Source organism: Gossypium raimondii, chromosome 13 (genome assembly GCF_025698545.1).
Source record: "Gossypium raimondii isolate GPD5lz chromosome 13, ASM2569854v1, whole genome shotgun sequence".
Taxonomy (NCBI): Eukaryota; Viridiplantae; Streptophyta; class Magnoliopsida; order Malvales; family Malvaceae; genus Gossypium; species Gossypium raimondii.
This window is the reverse complement of record NC_068577.1, coordinates 41,303,754-41,316,575: the sequence shown is the minus strand read 5'-3', so window position 1 is coordinate 41,316,575 and position 12,822 is coordinate 41,303,754.

Here is a 12,822-nt window from a genome sequence, read left to right as displayed (position 1 = left end):
TCCCTTTTCATATTCGATGAACACTATAAAGACGATTAAAACCCCAATACACGTTTCATATTGTGCCATAATCCAACTATGGTCTTACATGTGCACTACCATGGCTTTGCCATGGTCTTACGCTCATAGTGCCATAACCCAATTATGGTTTTATCATTAGAATGCCGTAGCCCAGCTATGGTCTTACATATATATATACATTGTTATGGTCCAACCATGGTCTTACATCTAAAAAACTGCCATAGCCTTGTTATGGTCTTATTTAAACATTGCCATAGTCCAACCATGGTCTTGTATGTTTCCTTCAAGCTGACAAATTTGATTCACATATATACACAAATAGATAATAATTTATCAAAATATTAAGTAATTGAACTAACCAAATTATGAACTTACTTGGCTAAATTGTAGAAATGACAAAGTTTAGAGGCATTTTGGTAATTTTTCATTCTCCTCGATTTTCCACTCGATCTTGATCTAAATTAATAATTTTATTCAATATATTAATTTAGACAGTAAAATAATGTATTTTATGCAATTTAGTCATTTTTTATATTTTTAAAAAATTATGCCTAACATTTTACTTTTATTCAATTTAGTCACTGAGCCTAAAACATGCAAATTAACCATTTTTAATGCCAATTCACATCAGTTGAATATTCATGGTACACAAAAAAGCCCAAATTTTCAATAATTTCACACCAAATCCTTGCAATTTTACTATTTCAACAATTTAGTCCCTAATCAGAAAATTCATCAAAATCACTTAACAAAATGCTTTTAAATATCAACCAACATTTCAAATTCATCATTTAATAACTAAAGTCACATGGATTCATCAATAACAACCTTCAAAATCTTTAATAGTTTCAAAATCAAAGGTGTGAGCTAGCTGGACCTAGTTGCAACGAGATCTAAAACATCAAAATTATTAAAAACGGGTAAGAATTACTTACCATGCAAGAGGAAACCATCGTGGCCGAAAGCTTCATCCTTATTCCATGGTTTTTTTAGTTGTTGAATAAGAAACAAAAAAGATGATGATAATTTAGCCTTTTGTTTTTATTTTATTTTTAATTTAATTTATCAAATTACCATTTTAGCCTTGGTTGATAATTAAACAAATCACCAAATCCATGTGCATATATGTCCACTAACTCCCTAAATGGTTTAATTACCATTGAAGTCCCTTTTCCTTTATTCAATAAACCATTTAATCACTCAAATAAAATAGTGATCGAATTTTACATCTTTTACGATTTAGTCCTTTTTAATTAGTTATCTATCGAAACATTAAAATTTTTCAATGAAACTTTAATACCACCTAAATGACACTCTTTAAATATTTATAAAAATCTTTACGACCTGGTTTATAGAAACGAGGTCCCGATACCTCATTTTCTAAAACCACTTGACCTTAGGGTCTTACCACTTGAACTTAATAAATCGCTTATATAACATAAATTATCAAATTAAAAACCTTTTTAAAACCATATTTGACTCGTAAATATTAAATAATATTTATGAAATTACTCATCGAATTTTGGTGGCTTGAAACCACTATTTCCAACACCATTGAAAAATGGGCTGTTACATGTTACATAACTAACCACCAAACTACTCGAGCAAATGCACTCACAACCCAAACATTTTAAATTACAAAAATTATCCATAAAAGATCTCCTTTTTAAAAATCAAAATCCAAGCCTTTATAACCAAGTAATTCAACTCAGCTTAGCCTTCAGGATTATGTCATTGTGGATGCATGCAGTAAAAACCACTGTATTCTTATGAAATATGGCGCCTAGTAATACAATCCCTAAAACTCCTTTTGAGTTGTAGACTAAAATGAAATCTAGCCAACGCACATACATGTTTAGGGTTGCCAAGTAGAAGAAAGAATATATAATCCACATGAAAGAAAATTAGATTCTTGTAAGATAAGTGAATATTCTATTAATAATCTAATGAAACCTAAAGGACATAAGTTTTACATTCCAAATCATAGTCCGAGAATCACAATAATTGGTAATGTTAGATTCTCGGAGAATGATAAAGTTAGTGGGAGTGCTTCAAAATAAGTTGTAGATATATGAGAAATTAAGTAGAATTTTCTACAACTATACATGCTCCTTTATCCATAACTACCTCAAATGTTGTTCCAACAATTAGCGAATGTTCTAATAATGATGAACAACATTTCAATTTTAAAACAAACCTAGAAGAAACTAACTCACAAAGTTTTAATGAAAATGAACCACAAATAGTGCTATTAAGAATATCTCAAAGAGAGAAAAAATTATCATTCTAGATGATTGTGTGATGTTAGAATTTGTAAAATTCCAGTTTCATTTTCATGAGTCGTAAATAGTGACGAGACTAATAAATGGTTTGACTCCAAGAAAGATTAGATGAAACCTATGAAATAAAAGAAAATGAAGGGTATTGCTGAATTACTAAAAGGTTCAAGATGAGTTGGATGCAAATGGGGTTTTAAAATCAAATGTGACTCAAATGGCAATATCAAATGATACAAAGCTAGAGTTATTGTAAAAGGTTACTGGAACAACTCGATTTCCAATGGTGCTGGAAATGGCGATTTCAGAACCTCATTTCCATAGTTCGAGTTTGTAAATATTAAATATGAATATTTACGAGATTAATATAGGAATATATTAAAGTTTGGTTCAATAATTTTGGCAAATTGATAGTTAATTAAGTTATATAGAATAAATTATAAAAGTTTATTGCTATAGATTTTAAATAGCTAAGGGTTCCAAATGGTCATTAAACCATTTTATTATATCCAATAGTGGAAAATTAAGTTTTCATACACTAATTTTAGTTAAACATGATTAAGGATTAATTAATTAAAATTTAATTAAATTAATTAAGGTTAATTAACTTATAATTAAAGTATAAAAGATAAAATAAAGAAAACAAAGATGACACTTTTCATTCATCTTCTAATTTTTTTCATGGGAAGAAGAAACAAAACACTTAAAGCTTCCAAACCTTCGGTCCTTCAATTGGTATGTTTAGTTAAGTCCTTTGTTTGTAATTTTTATGTTTTTGAGGTCATGAAAGCTTGATTTAGCTAGGCCATGTATGGATTTTTGAAAGTTAAGTCCTTAAAGTTTTTGAAAGTTGTCATTGCTTATTTCTTGAAGATATTAATGTTAAATTGATTTTAAGCTTAGATGTGAAAAAGGACTAGGTTGTAATGTTTAATTGTTAGTTTTGAACATAAGGAGTAAAGTGTATAAATTGTGAAGTTGAAGTAAAATTTCTGTAATAATAGGTAATAGAAGGTCATAGAAGGATGTGGTTAAGATCAATTTCGAAATCGAAGCTCAAAATTGAAAGATATTGTAATTTCGATTTTAAGGACTAAATTGAATAAATTTTAAAATTTTAGGGAATTCAGAAAATGAAATTAAATTGGTTCATGTATAGTATGGGATGATGTAAAATTTTTTTATATTAATAAGTTGAATTGAATAATTGTATAGATCGAGAATTGAACCAAACCGGAGATAATCGAGGAAAAAGAAAAATTGTCAATTAATCCTTAAAGACTCGTTGGTTGCTATTTTGCCAAGTAAGTTCATATGGAACTTGCTTCCTTATTTTTTTTATGAATGAATTATATTTGTTAGAATTAAGTAGAATTAGGGAATTTGGCACAATTGTTTATATTGGACTAAATTGTAAATTCGTGAAAATATTGGTTGTATGGAAATAATAGGAGTTGTTAATAGGATTATTTAATGGTTATGCCTTGTAAATGAAATATGAAATATGTACAAAACTCGCTTTTGATATTTATATAGAAATAATTCTTGAGTAGACTTAGTAATATGTTAGGATACGTACGACAGGTCATTAGGATTATATGAGTGACAAATCAGGGATTTACATGTTAACACGAGATTTAGCATTTGCTGTAGAATTTTGAATTATGCGTATCATAGGTTTAGCCCTAGGGGTGTTCATTCGGTTAACCGACCGGTTAACCGACCGAAATTACTATAACCGAATTAACCGACCTTCCAAAAATTTTAACAGTTAACCAACCGATTTTTTAAAAAAATTTAACCGAACCAAATTTTTTCGGTTAATAAGGTCGTTAACCGAATTAACTCGAAAATTATGTATTTTTATTTTTGGTTAAAATTACCAATTACGAATTACCCGAATTACGAATTAACCGAATTACCGAATTAACCGAATTAACGAATTATCGAAAAATACCCGAATTACCTGAATTTTTTTATTTTTATTTTAAAATTTAAAAATTTATAAATTATTAAAGTAAATTGGGTTTTAGACTTTAGTAAATTGGGTTGTCTTTTAGTTTTAGTTTTATTGGATTGGGTAATTGGGTAAACTTTAGTTTTAGTTTTATTGGGTTGGGTAATTGAGTTTGGGTTGGGTTGGATAATTTTATTTATTAATTTTTCGGTTAATCGAAAATTTTGATTAACCGACCGGTTTCGAACGAATTAACTGTTAACCGAAAAATCATAAAAAATTAATCGACCCAAATCGAAAAAATTCGGTTAACAATCGATTAACCAAATTCGGTCGGTTAACCGAATTTTTTCGGTTTTACCCGAATTATGCACACCCCTATTTAGCCCAGACGGGAACCATAATTATAATGTCAACTTGTGTGAACAATTCAATTATAATGTCAACTTATGTGAGCAATTCAATTATAATGTCAGCTTGTTTAAGCAATCCGATTATAATGTCGGCTTGTGTGAGCAATTCAATTATAATGCCAACTTGTGTGGGCAATTATAAAAATACTATCAGCTTGTGTAACATTAGATTCCCATGTATCCAAGTCCATTTTGCTACAGTAATATTGGACAATGTTCAATTGATTGAAAATGAAATTTAAATCGTGAATTGAAAATGAAATAGTATTGAAGATACTTGACATATAATTTGTTATTTGATTATGTTTTAAATGTTAATAGTATTACGATTTGAGAACGTAACTAATTTATTTGATTTGTGGTGATGTTACATGTATAAATATGTACTCAAGTGCCAAGGAAAGTTAATTTGGTAGCTAATAAAATAATTTGTTTATGCTTAAATGATCAAGGTAAGCTTTATTTTCCATACGAGTTTACTAAGTATTTTATATCCTTACCTAGTTGTTTTTCCCCTTTCCTTGTAAATTGTCACTTTGTGGGACGTGTCAAGTGAATCACCTTGAATCTCACACTATCCTATTTTGAATCAATAGCTTTTGATTACCTTAAGTCTGGAATTGTGGCATGCACATAGGTGTTTTGTAAATGTTAGCTTTGAATGTTGATAATAGTTGAAACTTACCTAATGCATGATTTTGGCAATGTTAATGCCTTGTTGAAATGGTTTGAGATGTGTATGTGGAAATTGAATTGGAGTATTTGGAAATGAATTGGTTTTGACAAGTTGGTATTTGGATGATTGATCTATATTGAACTAGTTGTTGGTTTGCATATGGTTTAAAATGCATGAATTGGCATTTGTGATGCCTAGTGAACGAATGTACTTTGATTAAGATGTTAAGACATGTATGACACATAAATTAGCATGTTTTGGAATTGTTTTGTAACACTCCTAACCCGTATCCATCGCCGGATTAGGGTTGAGAGGCATTATAGAACAAAACACAACTCAAAACAGGTATTCATTTCATTTCATGCTCCGTAAAGTAATCATTTTAATTCACTAACCCTACTCAAATTTCGAAGCTTAATACTACTATATGCTTAACGTTCGAATATTAAAATTTACTTTTTAAGCTTATAAAATTTCAAAACATACATTTCATAAGCTGAATATCAAATATAAGAAAATACTCATGCGCATATAACCATATTAAATTAAACCATTCAAGCAAAATCATGTGCACACCATGCCATTTACTCTTTCCTTTACTCAATTAACAATTGCCATATAAAATATACTCAAATCATGCACAACTCATTTAATTAATAATAGTCAACAATCCAAACATTAGCATCTAAGACACATATATGCGTATATAGATACACATTCAATTTTGCCTAACTTTAACCAATTTTGCATGTGCAATATTACTAACTCTAGTCCTATTTATAAGACAATTATACATCAATTTATAAGACCAAAACATACCTATTTTCTCATTACAAGTTTATACATATAAACATACATTAATTGAATCATTTTCGAACACCCATACTAAACATATCACTTTGCATATACTTTTTTAAACAAGCATTATTTCAAGACCAAATATACTTATTCTCTTGACACAAGTTTATGCGTATGTGAACATATTAATTTGAACCATTTTAAACACATATAACACCAAAAATACACCTAATTCGCATGCTTAACATACACACATAACTAATCACTTATCCGCATATTCAGACATCCAATCTGACTTCAATACATAACATAACCATATCACATACTCAATAATATGAGTTTAATATTTTAGCCGAATATACATATACACTTTATTCAACATTTCTATCCATTTTACTAATGCAATCATACTAATTCAAATTGTCAACTATCCAAGTATAGCATAGTTCCCACATAACGAATACAACCAATTTTCAACACTAAAATATAAACTAAACAATTAACTACATGAATAAATTACCATTGCCGAACCATAAATTAGATTAAAATCATCATCTATATTTGCGATTGAAGCTAACACATGACCGAATATCACTTTCTTTGGCATCATTAACAATCCATAACCAAAACACATCCATATATCAGAATTACCACACACATATACCATAACCAAATTTACTTAAATATTGATCATTAGCTTTAAGATCAAGCCACTTCTACATGGATAAACATATACAAATTTCAAGACCAACCAAAACAAATACTAGCCTATACATTCCATAAGTTAAAAAATTCAAGCTTCTAAAAAAAAAAACCAAAATAGCGTTCGATAGTGTGACGGATTTCCTTAACGATCCCCGAGCTCGTAACTAGCTTCCAAAAATCTATAAAACAGCGAACGAACGAACACACAGTAAGCTTAAATAGCTTAGTATGCCATAAGCAAATAGTTTAACAAAGAACATATATAATTTATACAAGTAGGCCGAAAACTCCCAATCTTGAACACACATAAATATAAACATATTTAAGCGATTAATTCACATTATCATGCTATACTACAATACTTACCTTTACTTCCAAACTTTATATAACTCAAATATACCTGAATCGTTTAATTCAAACTCACATTAGGTTTTTTCGTAACATTTTCTGTTGAACCATTCGGAATCAAAAGGATACTCGGATAGCTCAAAAAGCTCGTAAAATACCAACGTCCCAGACGTGGTCTTACATGTAATCAAATAACGATGTCACTGTCCCAGACAGGGTCTTACACATAATCATATACGATGCCAATGTCCCAGACATGGCCTTACACGTAAATCTGAAATCGATGCCATCGTCTCATACGTGGTCATACACGAAATCACATATCGGAATCCTATGATTCGTAAGGGCTTTTGGATGTCGTAATTCAATTGAATTAAGCTCGTAACTAATTAATCTATGTTGAATTTAATTCAGAAATGTATAAAAATAAATACATTCAATTTAACATAATTTATTCACTTACGAACTTACCTCGGATAAAGACAAGCGGATGGAATCGATACTCGACTACTTTCGACTTTCCCCGATCTAATTCCGTTTTCTTTTGTTCTTGATCTATATAAATTCAAATTTGGCTATTTAATAATACATTTCATACAAATTTATTCGAAAAACAAATAAATGGGAAATTGCATTTTAACCCCTAAAATTTTACATTTTTCACAATTTAGTCCCTATTTCACAAAACACAAAATACACATAATTTAACAATATCCTAGCTTGGCCGAATGTTCCTATAGCTCATATAAGCCCACATATTTCATTTATTTCACATTTTCCCTTAATTTTCATTTTCACAAATAAATCCCTAATTTAGATTTTTATCAAAATTACTTAACAAAATTTAATAATCTATCAACAAATATTTATTTTTCATCATCAACAACAATTTCATCACATTATCAACAATGGTACTTCTCAAAATCATCATCAATTCCAAAAATTAAAACATGGGCTAGGTAATATATAAATCAACGATCTCAAAAACATAAAAATTATCAAAAACCGAGCAAAGAACATACCTTAATCTAGCTAAACAAGTGCCGAACCTAATAAAGCTTCAAACATTTCTTTTTATTTTGTGTTTCGGCAAAAACAAAGATGATAATGGCCATTTGCATGTTTGTTTTTATTTAATTAATAATAACACAACAATTACTATTTTAACCTTAGTCATATAACATTAAAAATCCACTAACTAATGTCCATACTTGTCCATGCATTAATTCAATGGTCCAATTGCATCTTAAGGAGCTCATACTTAAAAAGCCATGTCAATTCGGCTCTTTAACAAATGGCACAAACTTTTGCATTTTCTGCAATTAAGTCCTTTTTCACAAATCGACACACAAATGATAAAATTAATTCACAAAAATTTCACACATGTCAATTCACATGCTATAAGTACAGAAAATAATATTAAAATACTATTCTGACTCAGATTTGTGGTCCCAAAACCACTGTCTAACTAGGGTCTAAATTGGGTTGTTACAGGTTTGGTATAGGTAAATGTTAGATGTTTGGATAGTTGATTGAAATGTATGCCATGGAAATGAAATACCTAAGCTTAATTGGTGAGTTTGAATTGAATGTTTTGTAAGAAAGTTAAGTTGAATGTTTAAGCTCATTTGGTATGGTTTTGAGTATGTTTTAGACCTATTGCATTTGGTGTTTGATGGATGTAATGTTAGGTATGGTTGGAAGCATCAAAATAGGTACCAAATGGTTTATCTTTACCAAAAATAGAGTCCTCATCTCGATGACCATTCTTTCTCATTGCAACGCCACTCGACAGTTTGTGTGCGTAATAGAATTCTTTGAGCATTTACTCAAACACTTTGTGTGCGTTCTTTCCGTGGCTTTTTGTTGTTCTTTTGAAACTTATTTTGGCAAAATTGCCTCCTCTATACAAATTGGTGTCTTAGAGGAATTCTAAAGGAATCCTTACTTTTGGGAGTAAAGACTGACTTAGGCGAGTTTGGAGCAAATGGATCACCTAAGGCCGCATGAATTGCGAGATAAAAGATCTAGCCCCGTGACAAGTGGTACTCGAGCTATTGGTTCGAAGGAACTGTTGGGATGTTGAAAGAAGTTGATCAAAATACGCCAATACAGACCCGTGGGAGGTCTAAAAAAGCAAGTCGCTTAAGGGGCATGCTGATAGCTTTGAGAAATCGAGTGGGTAATCTCGAGGAGTCCATAGGGAACATGAAGGAGACGCTTGAGTTGGTCGAGGGACGCACAAATGGGTTTGACTCAATGGAAGAGCAACTTAGAGAATTTGTGTTAGATTCTCTCGGTGCCAATGCGAAAAAGATGAATGGATTAGTCAAATCCACAGCAGAAAAGCTTGCAGAGAGGGATGATACTCTCGAGGATATGCTGCTAGCCATGAAGAAGGAAATCGAAGAGCTTAAGGAGGAGCTCACGATTTACAAAGCTACTTTGAGTAATGGGATGTTGTCTTCAAGGCCGAAGAAACAAGCAATAGATGTTCCCAAACCAAATAAGTTCAAGGGTGCAATATTTCTAAGTGATGGGCATCGAGGATGATGCCATTAAGGTAAACACTACTTCAATCTATTTTAATGATGTGGCTCTCTTATGGTGGTGCGATAGGTCTATGGATGAGAAATGTGATGGGAACACAATTAGGACTTAGGAGGAGTTCCAAAGAGAGTTGAAGAAGCAGTTTTACCCATAGTATGTCGAGAAGGAAGCTCGGGCTAAGTTGCGTAGTCTCACGTAACAAAGTACTGTTCGGGAGTATGTTCGAGCATTTAGTGAGTTGATGCTTCAAATATCCGACTTGAGCAAGAAAGAAGCGTTATATTGGTTTGAGGATGGGTTAAAGTCGTGGGCAAAGCATGAGTTGCGTAGGCAAGGAATCACCAAACTTATTGTAGCCATGGCTAAAGCAGAGTCCTTTGTTGAGCTTGGTCGAACGAAAGATAAATTCGAGTCATCTAAGCCCAATGGAAAGGGTAATAGTGAGAGAAACCATGAGGAAGATATAGAGGGATATAGCGATCACGGAAACAATACCGATAGCACAGGTGGCAATGGGAAACCACAAGATGCGAAGTGGGGATCCAACAACCCAAGGGACAAAGAGAAGATAAAATGCTTCCTTTGTCAAGAACCACACATAGCGCGAAAATGTCAGAAGAAATCGATGATTTCGGCTATTGAAAAGAAAGATAAGCCGAAAGAAGTGAAGGCTGTTGAGAAAAAGACATCGAGGGTTAATTTGATGGTGCTCTTTCGTAAGAACATGGATGGTGAAGAAGGGTTGATGTTTGTGCACATCAATATTGTAGGTCAGAAGCGGAGTGCTCTTGTTGATACGAGAGCATTAGACTTGTTCATATCGGAAAAGGATGCAAAGAAACTTAGTCTCTCGATTAGGAAATCAAGTAAGAAGATCAAGACGGTAAATTTTGAGGAGGCCCCAACTGTGGGAGTAGTTCGAAATATGGAACTACAAATCGGCGAATGGAAAGACAAGGAAGAATTTGAGGTAATCCACTTAGATGATTACGATTATATGCTTGGCTTAAATTTCCTTGACAGGATTCAGACAGTTTTTTATCCATGGGCTGATCAAATTCATATTGTCACCGGCCCGTTATAAAAAATTATTGTACCGGTGCATCAGGATATGAAGGTTAGGACCAAGGTGTTGTAGTCAATCCACCTAGTCGAAGATGTTTCGTCTAGGAGAAATATTAACTCGATAGAACGAAATGCTACGAAAGCCCATTCGAAAAAGTTAGTAGAGTATGAGACCGATATGAGGCCTGTGAAGTCGACTGTGGAGCCGCCACCTTTGGGAAAGGTAGGTTTTCTATCGAACTTTGAGGGGAAAGAAGCAATGGAAAAGCAGTCGAAACGAGTAAATGCTACGAGTAATGTACATTGCGAACACTCTGATAGTGTTTTGAATTCTAACTTGTTGGCTTGGCAAGGTCGTAGGGGCCCTTTTAAAGTTCTTAAGCAAGGAGGCCAAGGGACTATGGGCGATACGAAGCCAAGATATGAGAATCAAAGGGATTCCAATGGGAACAAGTCAAAATTGGGGCAAGTTAGAGCGAATACTTCTTGCTAACGAGATGTACCAATGAGTGCAACGATTCAAGTTAAGAGGCGATGGGAGCTAAGGCAAAGGTTTCGAAGGAAGTGACAACCCGATCGCAAGACAAGTCGGGAAGAAGCCAAGGCAACGAGAGAGTTCCAAGGTGAATCAAGTTAGTGTCATTCGGAAGTCGCAACAAGGGCGTTGCGAGAATGGGTAGGGGAGAATGTCAAGGGCCAAAGTGTAAAGCCCGTGACCATGGCACAGGATGCGCCCCCTGGAGGTCTATCGATTAGATGGGGATCATTTAGCCCACAAGAACTAGCCTGATTCCAAGAACTGTTGGAGAAGCCTGTCAGATTGAAGCCTGGTTGACCCGATAATGAAGATATGGCAACATAGGCTATTTTTAGTAAATATGGGAATTATATCTTGTAGATTTTATTTGATATTATGTAATCTTTTAAATCCCTAAAATCAAGGGATAGACTAATCTCGTCCGTCGATGTAATTTGATCTTAACCATCGGTTTTGGGGAGCTTAACTATAAATAAAGAGCCTCCCCCTCATTTGTATCTCATCCATTGTAAGTTGAATTCTTAAGAGTAATAGAATTCTTTGAGAATTTACTCAAACACTTTGTGTGCGTTCTTTCTATGGCTTTTTGTTGTTCTTTTGAAGCTTCTTTTGGCACAATTGCTTCGGCTATACAAATTGGTGTTTTAGAGGAATTCTAAAGGAATCCTCACTTTTGGGAGTAAAGGCTGACTTAGGCGAGTTTTGAGCGAACGAATTGCGGGACAAAAAATCTATCCCCGTGACACTAGTACCAACTAGAACTTCATTACAACAAAAGTTCTTTGCCATTGCACCATAGGTTTGGTTGATAAGAGTATGGGACTTAAACTATATACAATCATCATATATCACATTTGCAAATTCATTATAATAAGATAATAATGATGGGTACTATATTTTGTTATGTGTACTTAATGTTTGTCAGTGGCAAAGTTAGGGGGACTAGTAGGGGCCTCAGTTCCCCCTAAAATGGAAAATTTTCCATTTAAACTCCTTTATAATTTATAAAATTTTAAATTAGTAATAGTAAAAATGTACTTTAACCCCCTCAAAAATGATAAAAATTTGGTTTGATCCTTTAAAAATTATAAATATATAGATTATTAAAACAATGAAATTACATTTATACTATCGTAAAAATATACAATCTAATTTTGGCCCCCAAATGATTTTCTAGCTTCGCACTTGATGTTTGTGCTATTAAAATTCAATTAAGTCTAAAACAAAGTATCCCAAGGTAATTAAATTATGTCCATTTATTCAGTTACTTAATAGATATATCAAATTAAAAGTTGAATCATATATAAATTAATAAAAAATATTAGAAAGAAATCAATGTGGAATTTAATTCCCCATTAGGTAACTTAATAAATACTAGAACTATAATTACGTGTAGAGTTGTCCATGGGTCGAGTCGGGCCTAACAAAATTTTAGACTTAATTGATAGGCTTGAGCTGGGCTCGACCAGAACAAT